This window comes from Typopeltis vanoorti, chromosome 4 (assembly GCF_054136105.1).
Source record: "Typopeltis vanoorti isolate ZY-2024b chromosome 4, IOZ_Tvanoo_1.0, whole genome shotgun sequence".
NCBI classification, from domain to species: domain Eukaryota; kingdom Metazoa; phylum Arthropoda; class Arachnida; order Uropygi; family Thelyphonidae; genus Typopeltis; species Typopeltis vanoorti.
In genome coordinates this window covers 153,540,574-153,551,995 of record NC_143552.1, presented here as the reverse complement: position 1 = coordinate 153,551,995, position 11,422 = coordinate 153,540,574, and positions in this window count along the sequence as shown.

The following is an 11,422-nucleotide window of genomic DNA, read 5'->3' as shown; positions in this document are numbered from 1 at the left end:
ATTTTAATTATCACTTAATGAAAGCGGTATGCTTTTATACTTTTATATTTTATATATATATATATATATATATATATATATATATATATATATTCGTAAAAGATATTTATTCATCACGATCAAATTTTTTTAACCTGATTATTACACAGATTTGAATCATTAAAACAAAACAAAAAAAAATATTGTTCAAATTGCAAAAATTTAATGGCCGCTAATAACTTCTAAATAGATAATTATTGAGCTACTGATTTTAAAATATATATTTAATCAATGCAAATTACATTTTACCGATTTCGAGAATAGAGAGCTGCAAAAGCTGTTGCGGAAATAAATATCGCAATTTCTTAGGTCAGTGATTAACGTGGTAAAAGCTACTTTTATTTAATTGAGTAATTATTAACTCAGTGTATTATTTATTTTTTACGACTGTTTCATCACCTAAAGTAAATTGTTTAAAATTTAAAGACTCTAGTTATCAATTATAGGTATTATATTTGCTAATTAGAGCGACTATAATACCTAGAGTGACGATTGCTATTTATAAAATCAGTGATTAATCGTGAAAATTTGTCTACAATATAGTTTATTAATATATCAATATTGAGTGAGTTATGAACAGATACTCGTTTATCGTATATATATATATATATATATATATATATATATATATATATATATATATATATATATATATATATATATATATATATATATATATATTTTTTTTTTTTTTTTTATTCAAAATTCATTTTTACTCGGTTGGAATATTATAAAAAAAAGGTTTAATGACTATTACCGAGAGAAAAGATGACAAGATATATTTAACAAGATACTACTAGTTTACTAGTTTCGTTACATGAACATCCTCAGGTATCATAATCAAAGAGGTATATAAAAAATTACAGAGACTTAAAATTGCACTAACAGAACAAGTATAAAAAAACAGTAGCGTGTTTGAAAAAAATGCAAGTATGAGTTCCAAACAAACGAATACTACGCGCTGTCGCGAGTGTGCCAGTACTGAACAGAAGCGACGTGTGTGTCAGAGAGATTGTAACTCAGGCTGTTGTTGATATGAGAGGAATCTAGAGAAATTTCCCTAGATTCAACAATCTTTCTTTCGAGTTCATCGTAGCACACATGGATGTTAGCAGTTTGAGTCCAGTTTACAATGTGCTGGCGGCCTTCGTCTGAGTTAGCTGAAAAGAGAACGTGGCTAGAGAGAGCACTAGCTCTAGTCCTGTTATAGGAGATATCTCTACGGTGTTCATCCAAACGTAGAAGGATGGATTTAGCAGTCTGTCCATAGTATGGCTTTCCGCAATCACACAAAATCTTGTATACTCCTGGAAACTGAGTAGGAAGATGTTTCTGTTTATGTTTGCAAAGTAATGAACGAAGTTTTGGAAGCGTAGTGAAGCACGTTTTGAAGTTGAATTTCTTGAGAATCTTTGCCAGTTTTGGTGAAAGAGAGCTGATGTAAGGCAAGGAGATGAAGGCTCTTGGGGAAGAGGGATCTTCAGAAGTAGTTGAGTGCCTGGGGGAAAGAAATTTGTCAATTTTCTTTGGAGAGAAACCATTGTTAATAAACGTTTTTTTTAAGAAAACGGAGTTCATTTTCAATTTCTATTTCTTCTGTAAGTAATGATTTGACTCGGTGGGCTAAAGTGGAAATAATACCACATTTTTTGGGGGATAATGATGGGAGGAAGCATGAAGGTATCTGTCAGTATGAGTAGGCTTTCTAAAAATTGAGATTTTAATGCTCTCAGCACATCTGGTAAGTTGGAGGTCTAAAAAGGGAAGGCAGTCATCTGATTCCAGTTCGAGGGTGAAAGAGATTTTTTCATGGCACTTGTTTAGGTGATCTAAAAATAAATAGAGGTTATTGACGCCATCTTCCCAGATGAGGAAAATATCATCAATATAGCGGTACCAGACTTTTGGTTTAAAGTGAAAGGAGTTAATAGCTTTTCCTTCAAATTCGTTGAGAAATATATCCGCAAGAATCGGAGAGAGTGGGCTGCCCATAGCCAGACCTGAGTTTTGTAAGTAGATCTTGTTATCATATTTGAAGTATCCTGACTTTATGCAATGGGAGAGAAGAGCAAAGAGTTTTTTTGATAATTTGTTCTTGAGAAGATCGAGGACTTCTTGAGCAGGAACATTTGTAAAGAGAGAAACAATATCAAAACTGGCCATTAAATCTGTTTTTTTAAGTTTGATGTCCTTGATTTTAGAAACAAAATCTGCAGAGTTTTTAATATGTGAAGAAGAAATTCCAGAAAGATTTCTTAGAAAACTCGCTAGAAATTTGGAGAGATTATAAGTGGAGAGTGTATGCCCTCAACTATAGGTCTGACTCTCCCCAAGAGCCTTCATCTCCTTGCCTTACATCAGCTCTCTTTCACCAAAACTGGCAAAGATTCTCAAGAAATTCAACTTCAAAACGTGCTTCACTACGCTTCCAAAACTTCGTTCATTACTTTGCAAACATAAACAGAAACATCTTCCTACTCAGTTTCCAGGAGTATACAAGATTTTGTGTGATTGCGGAAAGCCATACTATGGATAGACTGCTAAATCCATCCTTCTACGTTTGGATGGACACCGTAGAGATATCTCCTATAACAGGACTAGAGCTAGCGCTCTCTCTAGCCACGTTCTCTTTTCAGCTAACTCAGACGAAGGCCGCCAGCACATTGTAAACTGGACTCAAACTGCTAACATCCATGTGTGCTACGATGAACTCCAAAGAAAGATTGTTGAATCTAGGGAAATTTCTCTAGATTCCTCTCATATCAACAACAGCCTGAGTTACAATCTCTCTGACGCACACGTTGCTTCTGTTCAGTACTGGCGCACTCGCGACAGCGCGTAGTATTCGTTTGTTTGGAACTCATACTTGCATTTTTTTCAAACTGCTAACATCCATGTGTGCTACGATGAACTCGAAAGAAAGATTGTTGAATTATATATATATATATATATATACTAGGGGGCTCCGCTCCCTGACGCCTACTGTGCCCCCCCCTCCCGAGTTCCGGACTGGTAGACCGGTTCTCCTTGAATTTTGAAAACTCGAAAGGGGGGTTCTTCCCCCTACGGTGCCCAACCCCCTGAGTTCCGGACTAGTAGGCCTGTTCTCTTTGAATTCTGATGACTCGAATTTTGAAGACTCGACACTCAGGGTAGCCCTGAGTTTCAAAACATTTCAAATAACTTGAAACAAAAACGTGACACAAAAATGTTACAAAAAAAGCCTTATCATTTTATATTATAGAGTATATATATATATATATATATATATTCATCATTATCATCATCATCAGCCACTGCTGTATGAAGGCCTTTCCAAGATTACTCCAAAACTCTCTGTCCATGGCTCTCCTTTTCCATGTCACTCCTCTAAATCTGATGATATCATCAATCCACCGTGATTTAGGTCGGCGTCGTGGTCGTTTTTCCTCTCGTGGAATCCAATCCAGTACTTCTTTTATCCATCGTTGATCTTGTCTTCGAGCAACATGCCCAGTCCATTGCCACTTCAGATGTTTCACTCTTCCTATGATGTCAGAGAGTTTGGTTTGATTTCTTATGATTTTTGGTTTGATTCTCCATGTATTCCTCTTGTGATCCAATCTTGTGATACCAAGCATACTTCTTTTCATAGTACATTGTGTTGTTCTGAATTTTTGAATTTCCTGTGCATTCAGTGTCCATGTTTCACAGCAGTATGTCAATAGAGAAAAAACACATTGGTTAAAAACGTTTCTCTTCAGGCATAATGGTAGTTGGCTTTTTGAATATTGAATGTAATTTTCCAAATGCTTTCCACCCAAGCATCGTGCGCCTTTTAATTTCGTCCATGATATTTTGTTCCATTGATATCTGTTGTCCTAAGTATATGTAATGTTCTACTTGTTTAATTTCCTCATTATTGATTTTTATTATTTCTGGTTGGACATAGCTATTGAACATAACTTGGATCTTCTTTAGAAGATCCAAGTTATGTTCAATAGCTATGTTTATCTTTAGGCCTGCTGTTTTGTTAGCAATTTGGAACTCGTGGATACGAGTCTGTAATTTATGCGCAGTTGAAGTAAAGATAACTATGGCATCTGCAAAGCGTAAGTGGCTTAAATATCCCCCATTTATCTTCAGACCTTACTCTTCCCAATCAAGAAGTTTGAATATTTCTTCTAGGCACGCTGTTAATAATTTTGGAGATATTGTGTCAGCCTGTCTTATACCCCTCTGTATTCCCACAGTGGAGATGTTTCCATTGAAATGAATTGCTGCTGTGGCATTGGTGTATGCTGATTTGATGGTTCTGATGTATGGCTCCTCCACTTGTTGGTTTCGTAATGCTTTAAGTATTGCATAAGTTTTAAGTGAATCAAAGGCTTTCTCATAATCAATAAAATCAAGTGTGGTAATTGATATTCATTACACCGTTCAATAATCTGCTGTACAACTTGAATATGGTCCATTGTACTAAAGCCCCTTCGAAAGCCTGCCTATTCTTTTGGTTGTCTAAAGTCGCACAAAGCCTATGAGCTAAGACTTTTATAAACACTTTGTAGACCAGATAGGTCGGTAGTTCGTCAAGTCTTCTATCTCACCTTTTTTATGTATCAGAATTAGGGTAGCCTTCCATGCTGTTGGTATATTATTTTTCTTCAGGCATAAAGTAAATAGCTTTGCTTACAGTTTGTAGATTATTTCTCCGCCTGTTTTTAGAAGTTCAGATATCACTCCATCCTGACCTGCAGCTTTCCCATTTTGGAAGCTTTGGATACTCCACATAACTTCTTCTGATAGAATCCGTGGTACTTCAGCTTTGTCGTAGTTGTCTTCTTCATTTAATTCATCATCCTGATATAATATTGAGTATAATTCTTCAACTCTTTTTGCTATAGCATATCTATCTCTGCTGATGGTCCCGTCTTGTAGTTTGATTGCAACCATCTGTTTGTTGCTGTCCATCAATTGCTGTTTGGTTTTTTTGAGACTACGGTTGTTTTCAATTGTTTGTTGTATGAATTTACAAGTGAATTTTCTTATTTCTTCTGTGATACGTTTTTTGATTGTTTCATTTCTCTTCGTTTCTTCATAAGCTGTTTTGTTTCTTCAGAGATTTTGTCTTGTTTCTGTTCTGTGGCACCAGCTATTCCAAGTAAGCATTGTAAAAGGTTTTGGGTAATAATGTCATTATTCTCTGATAAATCAGCATTGTCATCTATAATAAGATGTTTAAATATATTGTTTAGTTCATGTTGGAATATATCTTTTTTTTAATGTTGAGTTTGTGTACATCTATGTTTTGCTTTGATCTCCGAAACATTTTTCTTCTTTCCTTTTGGCAGTTTATTTGAATCTTACTGCGTACCATATGATGGTCACTTCCAATGCTGAAGATGTTTATAACAGAGCAGTCTTGAAAGATGTTTTTCTTATTGCTGAGGATAAAGTCAATTTCACTAGTTTTTCCATTTGGACTTTTCCATGTCCACTTTTTGTGTTTTTTTCTTGAAAAAGGAATTCATGATATACAGATTTTCGTTTTCTGCAAATTCTATTAACCTTGCTCCTCTGTCATCTCTCATGCCATATCCAAAATTTCCCATTGAGCTTTCATCTGAATGTTGAATACCAATTCTAGCATTAAAGTCTCCCATTACAATTCTGAAATGATGTTTTCCTTTATTGTAGAGTTGGGATACATCATGATAGAAGGCTTCAATTTCTTCGTCAGTATGACTTATTGTTAGTATATAGACTTGGACGATCAAGAGTGTATCTTTTCGAGATTTTAACAACAATACTTGCTTTTCGATCGGATACACTGTCAAATTCTATTATGTTGTTCTTCAGCTTTTTGTTGATCAAGAATCCAACTCCACTGATTCTTTCCTTATCTTGGCCTCTATAATATAATATCTCTCCATTTTTAATCGAAGAATTTCTTCACCATTACGTCTAACTTCGCACAGTCCAAGAACGTCCCATTTTAGTCTCTTTAGCTCTTCAGTTAGTTCAGTTAGCCGTGCTTAACTGCTCAGAGCCCTACAATTTAATGTTCCATGTAACAAGTTTAATGTATCAATCCGGCCTCCGAGGGCCATTTTATTTCTGTCGGATTCATCTTGGAAGGTTAGGCCATAAATTCACCACGCTGGCCAAGTGCGGGTTGGTGAATGGCAATATTTTCACATGGGATCGCCAGTCCCAAAACCACTGGTCCAATAATATACAGGGTGTTCGGGATAAATTTGACAGTTTCGTAAGGAAAAAGAAAATCTTCTTTGTATCTATTAAATTTAATGAATTGACAAAAAAACATTACAGGCAGAGTTAATTACAATACTATCAACAAGATTTACTCAAAATAACCACCATTAGCATCGATCACAGCTTCAATTCTGCTTCGGAACCTCGAACAAGCTGATGCTACAGTCTCCCTGGGAAGGGCCGCAAAAACTGTTTTAATTTTATCCATTAACTGGGCTTTTGTATTACTGGAAGTGCGATTGGTGTCTTTTTCAACTGCGCCCCATACAAAATAATCCATGGGGTTAAGGTCTGGGGAGTTTGGAGGCCAAACATTTGGACTGGTGAAGTCGTAGAAATTTTCAGACAACCATTTTTGACTTTTCCCAGAGGTGTGGCAAGGGGCCGAATCCTGCTGCCATACATACGGCCTACCATTGGCTACGCTTGTTATCCAGGGCTTGACTACAGTTAGCAACTCCACGAACAAAGCCCGAATTCCAATGCCAGGGTTCTTCAACACCTGTTCCTGCAGATTTGCGAGGAATTCTGCTGTACGAACGCAATCAGATCGTCTGCTAGGGATCTTTCTTCTTGCTACATCCTCGTAGTCACCATTGCAAGTCTCTAGTTCATGCCTGATTGTTTTTACTGTATTCAGGGAGCATTGGGCAGCAGTCGTAATATCCTTATTTTGATGGCGGGCACGAATCATCATGATACAAGTTATTCTCTTCCATGATTCAGGCGGGTTCCAGCTATCCATCCTTTCTGACATCTTGTATATGAATGAAGAAGGGTCCAAACGTTTAAATGAAGAGAAGTGTGTGTTAATACATGTAACTTACGGAAAAATATAATTAATTATAAATATGTCAAATTTATCCCGAACACCCTGTATATATTACTTTGTGATTAAATAAAATTCCAAACTAAAACGCGAAATGAGCTGTCTTTAAAAACTCTTTGTGTATTCCATTTATAAAATATAGTTTCCTTTCTTACATTCAGAATTAGAGAGATCACAGCATTTTTGCATATGTAATTAAAGCATATGTAACGAAAGAATCACATATAAAGCTCTAGCAAACGAGTCATTTGCTACAGTATCTAGAATCTGTCTAGATATCTATCTAGAATGCACGTATCTTAGACTTGCCAGACGTCCCATATATACGGGACTGTCCCGTATTTTACATCGAAATTTGTTGTCCCGTATTGTACTTGTAGGGACAGCCTAATGTCCCGTATTTTAATGAAAAGATAAAATAATAAATATTATGTTAAGCAGTTATAATCTTCAATATTCTTTTCGAATAATCCAACTTAATTGATTTGTAAGCCATAAAAACTGACAATTCAAGGAAATTAATTCTGTTTACAGTTTACGGCGGCGGCATGGAGGCGACGGTCCCTTTCATTGGTCGCTTTTTGTTTAGCATAAGCATTTTATTTATAATTCTGTACAGATATATTGCATTTGCTTATTTTCAAACAGTTCTTATTTGGACATTGTGCGGTGCAGTATTGGTACAGTACGTGGATTTATTTCAATAATTATTAAAAAATAATCTCTCGCCTTTTTGAATGCGCGATATTTGGTTAATACACACACACACACACACACACACACACACACACACACACACACATATATATAATTAAAGGTAAATTAATCTTCTTTATTAATTATACAAAGGTAAATTAAATTTTGTTTCTTTCCTTTAGCCCTTAACAATGCCAAAATGAAAGTGCGTGTTTAATGAAGATTATTCGAAAGAACGGAATTTTATTGCAAAAGGAAAACATAACGACGAAGTTGAATGCAAAATCTGTAGATGAACGTTTAGTATTGCACATGGGGGACGATCGGATATTACACAACACATATTAACACTCAGAAACGCAAATTGAGCATTTCGAATTCCAGTTCCAAAAGTATATCATATTTATTTTGAAAAACCAGTTACTCACCGAAATTGTCCCATATTCGGAAAACCAGATACGGGATATGGGTCACCCGTGTCCCGTATTCGGTTTTCCAAAATCTGGCAATCATACCGTATCTATTATAGAGACATGTATTCTTTCCCCACCACGCTTTGAGTTTGGTCTCTTTTCTTATCAGACCATGCAAAAACTATAACCAGCATTTCTTTCTTTCTCCCCCCCCCTATTCTATAAGAAATAATGGACCGTTAATACTGACCGAGCATGAAAATATTAGTGTATATCGCATGGTACATCAAACCAGACCAGGAACTACTACTCAATAACGTCAACGATCTCCATGATTAAAATCTCGATTCTCTCAATTATCGTTAGATATACAGTCTGCCAGAAAAACATTTAAAAAAAATCTCTCTTTTTCATATAAATCAAGTAAAGATTTCCGTTAACTCAAAATTAAAAACACAGAAATATTTAAAAAATCTCACAAATTATCAAAATTTTTAAAAGGCAGCGAATTGTTTTTTGTTTAGTGCTGGTACTGTTGAGGAAGGGGGCATTTAATGTGCGAGGCTGATGGTTTATTTACAATGCTGCTTATCCCTGTGCAGACAGTTAATACTAAGGGATCTTTATCATGGGGAGCAAAGTATTCGTTTACATGGCGCAAAAATGTGTGATCAAAAAATTCTTTCACATGTTTTTTCTACGTCTAGGGAATGTTTTTCTGATCCATAGGAGATACGGTATCTCTAAACGGACAAGTGGAAAGGGGGATACCATAGGGTTCTGTTCTAAGACCTTTTGTTTTCTGATGATACTAAATTGGGAAGAGCAATTTCAGAAAGCCCTGGTGTGGTGTTACAAAAAGATTTAAATAGGTTTGTGGGTAAATGAATGGAAATTCAGTATAGTGTTGCTAAGTGTGGAGTCTACTTTTAGCTAGACTTTGGTGAGGGGATCTGGATGCGTTGGTAAGGAGCTGGATTTCAGGGTACAGTTGCACAAGTCAAAGTTCCACCGATATGAGACATTGAAATTAAAGAAAGAAACTAATAGTTCCGCTGTTTAAGGGCACTAATCAGTCCATATTTAGATTTCTGTGTACTGATCTAGTCACCCGGATATTTGTGTGATAAGGAAACGTCAGAGCAAGTGGCTCTCTCAGTACTCTGGAATGTTGAGCAAGAAGACGGATTAAAGGAATATGATCTGCAGAGTTTGAAAGATAACAGGGCAAGCGGTGATACGACCAAAACATACAAGTTGGTAAGAAGAAGCAATGGATATAGGAGAGATATTGCACAGGGTAATGGGTGGTGAGAAAAAGAGAGGCCATCGATGGAAACTATACAAAGATCCGATGAGTGGGGAAGTGAAAGGGAGATTATTTAAGAACGATTGTGTTACTGGAGAGGATGGTGAATGCCCAATGCTGAATGATTTCAAGGTAATGTATGGTGTATCGTGGTCTATAAGAGTTTGACCTAAGAGCCTAGTGTTATTCCTTGGAATCCTAGAATAATACTAAACATTACGCTGATCGCTTTCCCCTTCTACTTCCAATTTCTAACACATAATAAGAAGAGTGAATACTAATTTCCAATCCATGGAGCTTCACAGAAACATTTGGAAGAATAACTACAAATTGAAACCTGATGATCACCAAAGAGGTAAAATCAAGCTAAAAATGCCGCTTAAGACATGAGCAGCGGACTTTTATGTGAATTCTACTCACGAAAGGTTGAAACCTATAGCATGTCCCTATCGCGAGTGAACTATAGGTTAGATAATTCAATTCGCCTTCTGTGGAGATCAAATACGGAACTTTTCAAGCCACTTTAGGCTTCCAGTAAGCAAGGCGGTAGTCTCACACCGGACGATGAAATCCACATATCATACTTGTATATGTTGAAATGTATACTTTAGGTGGTATATGAATTCTTGTCATCATCATCCAGTGTTAGACCACTTCTGGGGAAAAAGGAGGCCTGAAGTGGTTTGAAAATTATATTTGTTCTCCGGAATAATGGACTAGATTATGTAATCCTTAATTTACCCGACATTAATAGTCTTTAGGTTTACAACCTTTCATAGGTGGATTTAGCATAAACTATATAGTTCTAAATTATAAAGTACCTGTCTGCGGCATGTAAACGAATACCTCTGCTCCGCACGATAAAGATCCTTTAGTATTCACTGTCTGCACAGGGATAAGCCGCATCGATGGGACACCTGACAACCTGGGATGCATTTCGAATTGAATTATCTCAGACACTATCAAAAATACGCCTGCGCTGTAAACGAATACCAGAGAATAATTTATTTTCTACCAAATAAAACAAAATCATAACTTGGGCGACTTCCGAATTGAAAACAAATAACTAATAATAATCGCAGATAACAATAAAAAGGTTCATTCTGTAAAAATATTCTTACGTATAATGACAATCTTCATTATCACAGTTAAACTAATCCGAACAGCGTGCTTTAAGAACGATTTGAATTTTATCTAATTTTCTCATTAAATGGTTGGATTAAGTAAAATAAAAAAATAATAAAAAAATTCATCAAGCAGTGTTGAACGCGACTAATTGACTGTACGGAAGCATACCCAATCGATCACATAACTTTTAGGGTTAACACTTCATAATATATATAGATTTTTTAGCTGATCTTACTTGAATTTTAGATTGTCGATATCCAAATTGATTTCTTGAGAACGCTCATAATGGCTGCCACAAATTTACGTTATTCAGATTTTTGTAAAAATCGAAAAAGTGCGTAAAAAGTTATTAGGGTTGATGACATGTTGATGTTTTTTTTTTTTTTTTTTTTTTTTTTTTTTTTTTTTTTTTGTACTCTACACATAATTTTATTTTTGCCACTGCAAATGATTTACTTCAAAACGAAAATGAACATCTTGAATAACTTATTGTGTACATCCTAAATTTAGTAAATTCTGTGTAGTCAAACCAATAATATTGCTCATAATTTGGGCATGTATTTTCCCTTTTATTACTACAAGCAGTTCGATTAAAACAAATTGGAACGCGTGACGATTTTTTGTAAGGATTCAAAATATTATTTAAATAAAAATCCGTCCAACTAGATCGGAATAACTTGCTTACAAAACGAAGGACAAAATTAATAAAATAGGAGCTGAAGTATCTTTTTAAAATCGTTTTGAGTTTATCCA